The sequence below is a fragment of the Coenobita brevimanus genome, chromosome 74, assembly GCF_032717465.1.
Source record: "Coenobita brevimanus isolate Jiangsu-jjx chromosome 74, ASM3271746v2, whole genome shotgun sequence".
Classification (NCBI taxonomy): Eukaryota; Metazoa; Arthropoda; class Malacostraca; order Decapoda; family Coenobitidae; genus Coenobita; species Coenobita brevimanus.
The window spans coordinates 29,723,402-29,731,672 of NC_137027.1; positions in this window are offsets into that span (position 1 = coordinate 29,723,402).

Here is an 8,271-nt window from a genome sequence, read left to right on the forward strand (position 1 = left end):
GCATAAAACAAAACGACAAAATCAAAGAAACAACGAAAACTAAAACGTGGTGGAAAGATTGAGGTTAAACGAGAACAGTATAAAACACAAACTAAAATATGGTAAAGTCCTACAGTTTGTGGAGAAGGCCGGAACTTAACACAAAGGAGAAGGTGCCTCCTCCCATAGCACAAGCTTCTTCCCCAAGTACCGAAGAGAGAAGATAAGGCCCGTTGTCGGCTCGGCTCCCGGAAAGGTACTGTCGACGAAGGTCCTCAAGACTTGGGCATTCCAAAAGAAGATGCTGCACAGTCAAAGGAACCAGACAGTCATCACAATAGGGAGGGGGTGCCTTCTTCATTAAAAAACCATGAGTCAGCCTAATGTGGGCAATCTGGAGACGGGCCAAAGCTGTTTCCCACTGTCGGGATAGTCCCACATACCCTCCATCGCCCAGGTTCTGATGAATGCTGTGGAGTTTGTTCCCCCCTACTGCATCCCACCTTCTCTGCCAACAGAGACGGACAGCTTCTATAGTGCTTGTACATAAGTCCTCAGATGGACACGGTAATGGGGAGAGGAAGGGCGAGAGGCAGCGGCTCTCGCCACAGAGTCAGCATGCTCATTGCCTACGACCCCCACATGAGCGGGGACCCAATACATCTGTACAGAAAATCCGTGTCTGTATAATAAGAGCCACTCCAAGATAGACAGGACTAGAAGGTGTGATGAGAAGCCACAAGACAAAGCTTGGAAGGCACTGGCTGAGTCACTAAAAATGGTGAAAGAAGCAGGGGGGAAACTAAAAATCAACTCAGCTACAACTAATATAGCTGTAAGTTCAGCAGTAAAAACAGAGGTGGAAGGAGGAAGACTCCCACCATGGCTAAAATCATGGAAAACTACACCAAAGCCTGTCCCAACACGGGACTTGGAACCATCAGTATATACAATATATACAGTATATCGAGTCACTGTGGGCAGAGGCGTGTTCTAAAAAATAAGACAGAGCTACCTGTGTGGAAAGAGAGTCCTTCCTCTCAGGGAAGTAATCATATGGCCGTACTTCTGAGAGGAGCCAGGGAGCCACTCGGGGAACACGCACAGGGCAAACAGGAAAAGGCTGAACACCTAACTCCTCCATGGCAGCCCTCACTCTGTACCGAAACGGTTGTGGATAGCAAGGGTGGGTGTTATAAAAGGGGAAAAGAGCGACCCCGGAGACAGCCATACAACTTGGTGAGGAAGGTAGACGGTGAAGGCGGTGCCAACATTGCACCAGTAAGGACTGGCGACGGAGTGGTGGTTCATTCACGTCTACTAATAGACTAGGAATTGGTGAAGACTGGAAAGCTCCAGTTGACAGACGGATCCCAGCATGATGGATTGAACTGGGAGGCTGCATCTGTGCCTCAGTAGCAGAAGAGTATACCTCACACCCATAGTCCAATTTGCTCCGTACCAAGGCACGGTAAAGGTAGAGCAGGGTGGCTCTATCAGAGACCCAAGACAGGTGAGATAGAGTCCGTAGGAGAGACAGGGCACGGTGGCAGGATAAACTTAATGCACGGATGTGGGGAACCCACGTCAGTCGTCTGTCGAAAACAAGACCGAGAAACCTTGCTTCATCCACACATCGGACCCTGTGACCAAGATATCAAGATGGAAACGCAACTTGTGTATTTTGTGGTTTGGTCTAGTGAAAGAAGGACTCAGGTGGAAGATATATTGTTAACGGAATTAAGGGTCACATGTCAAGGAGAACAGAGTGAGACAGCATAAAAAAATAAGAGTAAACCCCCCCCTTTCTCTTAACACCATGAGCTGGCGAGATGGTATGAAATTTAAAATTAAAGTCGAGGAGAAACCTTCATCTAGATCTTGGGTAGAGTGAATTAGACGGGTCAGAATCTCAACTGTCCTTCCTGTCATCCATCTTCTAACCCTCATCCAACAATGAGAGCAGAAGGGAGCCTCACAAAGCCTCACGATATCCCGATTCTAGAACTCCACCAGTTACAGGGTATCGATGCAGCAGCACGTCTGGAAATGTATTTTGAATTAGTTGAGCAGTGTGAGTCTGATGATGTGATGCGCATGCAGATTGCGAAGGGTAGAGTGAGCCCTGAACTTGCCAATTTTATTCATAACAACCAGACAAAGCAAGAGCAGTTTCATGCTTAGCACTTAAGGAATTTATTAGAATGGAGTTTGCCATTGAAGTCAGTATTGATCAAGCTTGGCAGGAATTAGAATCAATGTATTATGATTGGATAGAGTCACCCCAGGCTTTCATGCACCATTTCATCTGCCAGCATGCGGTGATAGAACATACATTCCCTAACGAAAGTTCCCTAACCGCTGCAAAGCAATAAAACGGAAGCTGTGATATGGCTTACTTCTCCCATCACGAGAAAAACTCGAGGGATTCTTAGACGATTAGTACCCATTAAAGAAGTTCGTAGATAGAGTTGAACACGAACGTCAGTTGTTGGAGGTAAGTCAGACCCCTTGTGTCAATGCAGTGCCTGTCGAGAATAACGTCAAGGAAAGGAAACTCGAGGTTCAGCCGTTGCTGTCCATCTCGGTGAACCAGACAGATCACTCGAGTCCAGTTAGGCTGAAAGACGAAGTGAAAGAATTAAAACGTCAGGTCTGCGAGCTCAAATCTAGCCTAGTGCGAGTGAATAAAGGTTAACCTAGCACCTCCCGAACACCTAGTGGTAAATATTGTGCACACTGTTTAGCATCATCACATAGTCTCCAAGAGTGTTGGTAGAAACCTCCTGTCAGACATTGTTTTGACTGCCGTAGACCCGGATGTTGTCGTGGTGACCGTGGGTGTCCTGGACTTAATTGTAAACCTCAGGAACAAAATGACTCTAAATCGAAAGATTCACAAAATCCACACCAAAAGTTACAACCAACCGGTGGTCATACATTCCCCCCCATCAGTGTAGTGATTAATGGAAAGATAGTAAAAGCTATAGCTGATACCGGGAGTAGCTACACTCTAATTAAGGAATCAGCAGTCAAGCGAATTGGGGGAGAATTAAATACATGGCGAAACTCACCTCATTTGCATGGAGTCACAGGGGCCCCTCCGAGAATTTCAGGAATGCTGCAGGCGGAAATCGGAGTTGGAGATGAGAAGATCCATAAACACTGGTTCCTGGTAGTGCCAAATTCTTATATTAATACGGATCTGCTCCTAGGCTGCACTGTACTAGGTCAAGCTCCTCTCATGTGGGATGGAATAAGGAGAGTCATGGTATGGGGAGGTGCCCCTATGTTGTGAATCACATTCACTGACAAAGGAACAAGGTCAAAAGACTGAAGGTTGACCCAGTCGAACCCTCCAACCCATCACAACATTTCTTGCAAATCAATCTTCTTACCACCATGAAAGTAGATCCATATCAGTCTAAGTTTATGGCCATCCCTGTATGAGAAGATCCAGGCACTAACCTTATCATTTATCCTCAACCAAGGGTCAGTCATAACAGTCACCCATATTTGGTCAAAGTTAGTTCTGAGAATTCAAGCTGCTTCCCTCTCACTAATGCCACTAAGAAGGAGAAGATGTTTCTTAAGGGCACAATTATTGGATCGTGCGAGAGAATTGATAATCCACCTTCTGGTAGGGTTAATGTCACTAAAATTCACAATGACCTACTCCCAGAAAATGATCAAGTCAGACAAAGTGGGACACGTGTTCAGAGGTTGAAAAAACTAACTGGAGAACTAAACTGGCAACATCTCACTAGTGCCCAGCAAGAAGACTTATCTCAGTTAATCCTTAAGCATGACCCTCTCTTTATTCTCAACAAAAGTGAGTTAGGACTCATCAGAGGCCCTTCTGCTCTTATCAAAGTAGCTGATCCTCAGTCCAGTTGTGGACCTATGTATTGCTATCCTGAACAAGCAAAACAAATCATTGCGGATATCATAGAATGATCTACCACAGCCTGGTTGTCACCAATTGTACTTGTAAATAAGCCGGATGGCAGCAAACCTATGTGTCTCGATTATCGTCATATGAATCAACACCTTGCGACTGACATCTACCCCCTCCCACGATTGGATGAACTAGTAGAACAAGCGGCTGGACATCAGTTTTATGTCACTTTTGACATGCGAGGGGTGTATTTCCAAACTCCGTTAGATGAAGAAAGTCGTAACCTCACTACCTTCAGTGACGGCGTCGCACTATACAGATTCAGAGGACTCCCATTCGGACTTAATTGCTCCCCTGCGATCTTTTCCAGGCAAATGAGTTCAATACTACCACCCCTCCTACAGAAAGGGTGGGTCAGAAATTACTTAGACGATTTGATCCCTTGGGCTCCAGACTTCCCAACTTTACCTGACCGCCTGAGGCAGCTTTTCCAGTTACTTACTGAAAATGGAGTGAAATTAAATCTCAGTAAATATAAATTTGCCTTAAAGAAGTCACCTTCCTAGGTCATCAGATTTCTGTCGAAGGAAGCAAGCCTGATCCGAAGAATGTTGAATTGGTTGCAAAGATGAAACCTCCCACCACAGTAAAGGAAGCAAAGCAATTTCTAGGAATGGGTGGGTTTTCCAGAAACCCATTCCATCGTTTGCAAAGATTGCTATGCCCCTCACTAACTTAATTAAATCTCGAGTAACATTGCTCTGGATGGACGAAAGCCAGAATCCTTTGAACATCAAAAGTCTTGCCTCATGAATGCCCCTGTCTTAATTAGAGTTCAGGCAGAACAATCTTTCATTCTCACTACAGATGTTAGTAACACCCATGTTCGTGGAGTCCTGAGCCAGATCCAGTCAGATGGTACCAACATGCCGATCGGGTATTTCTCTAAAAAGTTGAACCCCTCTGAGACTCAATATTCAGCGACAGATAGAGGCCCTAGCTGTAGTCCTTGTGTGTCGTAACTTCCATCATTATCTGTGGGGTATCCGTTTTGCCATAGTTACTGATCACAAACCTCTCACTAGTATATTCAAGCAGAAGACTAAATCGCCTCGAATGAATCGATGGATCCTAGAAATGCAAGAATATAACTATGACATCCAGTATCTCAAGGGTAAAAACAATTTTGTAACAGATCAGTTGTCACGCCCAGTTCCAGTAGTAGTCCATCCACCTGAAGCCACCTGGCTCTGGTTGGATCGAGAGCAAATGAAGGCCCGTCAGAGAGAAGAACCTGTGTGGAGAGAACTAGCACAGTATCTTGAAGGTGGTCGAGTTCCCGCCAAAAGACTACCCAAAACCACCTTAGATCAGTTTGCCTTAATAGATGAAGTGTTATATTTTGTGCGGGAAAAGGCAGACGGCAGTCTTCATTACAGCCTCATAGTCCCTCGTGCCTTAATTGTACAGGCCCTTCAACGTGCATATGAGTTAACTGGTCATCTAGGACAAAAGAAAACTATCAAAAAGGCTGAAGAACTGTCTTACTAGCAAAATCTTGAGGTTGATGTGTGTGAATACATCAAAAAATGCATAACTTATCAGAGATTTAAAGAGGACACAGGACTGCAGCACCAGTTGAAGGAATTGCCTCCAGTGAATAAGCTGATGGAGAGGATAAGGATAGATCTTACTGATATTGTTGCTGGAGTCCAGGGTTACCATTACGTTCTTGTGGTAGTGGACCATTATAACTGATTCGTCAGGTTCTTCCCCTTCAAAACACAATAGTCTACACACATTACAGACAAACTCAGGCAGTATGTGGTAGACTATGGCACACCTTGCAGTATCGTCCTGGACAACGAAGGCAGGTTCACCAGCAGAGTCTTTCAGCGATTCTGCCAGTGACACCAAATCAACCTCTACTACACGACCCTCTATCAATCCCCAAGGGAATGGCATCACCGAGTGGATGCATCGGACCCTGAAGTCAGTCCTCTCTGCCCTATGTGAGGGCCACCCTCATCGATGACCCCAACTGCTCCAGCCATGTCAGATCTCCACGAATCAGGCAGTCCATACATCCATGGGACAGCAACCCTACTTTGCCTTTTTCTCTCACCATCCACCTAGGCTGGTCGGTGCACCCTTACCCTCTGTCATTGGTGGGGAAGATAAGATGGCTGTCACCCATGATCTCATTCGGGAAACGCACTGGAAGATGATGCATCGGTATAGAGACATCACAAACCAAAAGCGGAAAAATCAGGTGGTTGGAGTTGGAACCCTTGTGTGGATTAAGCGGGAAACTGTGGCACCTGGTACATGTCGAAAACTTAATGTGAAATGGGATGGTCCGTAGCGTGTAGTGGAAGTGTTGATGGATGGAAGTGTGTACGTGGTAGAAAATGTGTTCATGAAGAAAAGGGTACAAAGAGCCACAGGATAAGTGAAGGCCTTTTATGGAGGTGAAGAATAGCTCTTGGAACCCCTGGAAGAGGCCTTTGAACCTGATCTGAGTGATGAACAATTACTGCCCCTTGAGAGACGCCCTACCCAGAGACTTATTGAAGAATGTTGAATGTCGAAGCTGGTTATTGCAGTATTAAGTTAAGAGATCGGTAGTGAAATGTGTGCAGATCAGACTGTCTGACTGCTGACTGATAGTATAGAGTTCAAGAGGAGTTACATCTTACATCAAGGGTTCATAGGAGTTTGGGTTATGGGCGCAGCCCAGTTCAGTGGAAAATTAGTGTCTTAATTCTAGGAGCAGTGCGCACCTACCCCGCCAAGTTACAGTCAGCATGGTCTAGGGTGTAACAGTGACTTCAGGACCTGACAGGCTCTCATCAGTTGCTAGGTGGAGAGCTGGAAGCGTAAGAATGAATGGATGAGAGTATGAGTGCGATTAGTCTGTATGATGCATGAACGGGAAGTGCCCCTGGGATGATCCTTGCAGCAAGAGTACGGGTCGGTTCGGGTGAGATTACCATGTTGCCACCCAGGCAGGAGGTTGGCTGGGGCGCACCTCTCCACTGGATTTCAAGAGGGTACCGTGACAAGAAGCGACCCCCTGGGGTATGTGATTTTGCTTGTGGACCGACAGGTGCCACTTATAGGAGGAAGAGTCAGGGAAATCCTTGCATAGAAAGATTCATAGTCAATTTTGGTAAGTTCGTCCTGTCCGCACACACGTCCCTAGGAAATGTAGAATGATTTGAATCTTGACTTCCAATGTTAATTTTTTTTTTCCGGAGGAAGGAGCCGTGTAGTGCCATAATTTTAAGTATTAGTATAAGTTAGTATAAGCTAGTATTGTAAGTGTAATCTTCAAACTTAGATAATATTGTAAATATTCTGCACAGTTCATATAGACATTAAATCTTATATTTAAGTCTAGTCTTAGTTGATATTCATATTGCGAACATGATTCTGATATTGATAGTAATGAATCAAGTACTGATGCAAATATGATTAATTGTTATACATATGGACCAGCCGTTCCAACAAAGACGTAAAACCGTAAAATTTTAGTGTGGATTAAAATTAGCGAATGTCTTTGTTTATATTCTGATCTAGAAATTTACCTGCCGAAGTGAATAGATTTTGCCTTTTGAACTATTCAGTGGTGAAATAAACATTTTTAAATAAAAATTGTTGAAGGTAATCATTTGTGAAGTGCGAAATTCATGTTACTGAAACGTGTTTGCAGTCACGTAGGCATATAAATCGCCGCGGGTAATAAAACTGTTTGAACTGATTTGGCTTCATGATTGAAGTTCTTATACGCTTATCACAAAAATTTCAACATCGTAAGTAATTTATCTACGTATGTTAAGTGCAAACGTATCTCGTATTCTTTAAAGATCCTAGAGAGTCAGTAATATTACAAAGTAAATAATTAAAGTTTTAGCCGATTCCCGGACACTGTCTTGGTTTAGTATAAAAAGACACGAGGCTGCGGCAGGTGTTGGCTCGTTTGCGGCTTAATGCCACCATCCTAACGCACATGAAACCTTATATGGAAAGATGCTTCCCACCGCACTGTGACATCTGTGATGCGGTGTTATCTATCAGTCATATCATCCTGCGCTGTCGGCGATTTATTCGTGAACGCGCGTCACTTATAAATTACTGAGGTGCAGCAGACGTTCCCTTCACCCTTTCCACCATCCTGGGTGATGGGGACATTGTTATGACTGATAAATTGATGGCTTTCTTGAGAGAGACCGGACTGATCAGAGTGATGTGACTTTTTTACTGTATGGTTTTGGTTTTTATCGACTGTAAATATGTATATATTGTACTATTAATTAGGGTTGACAGTTAACATATTTGAAATAGTTCCTCCTCCCACTGATCTATTCCAATATTGATGTCCCCTACATTAA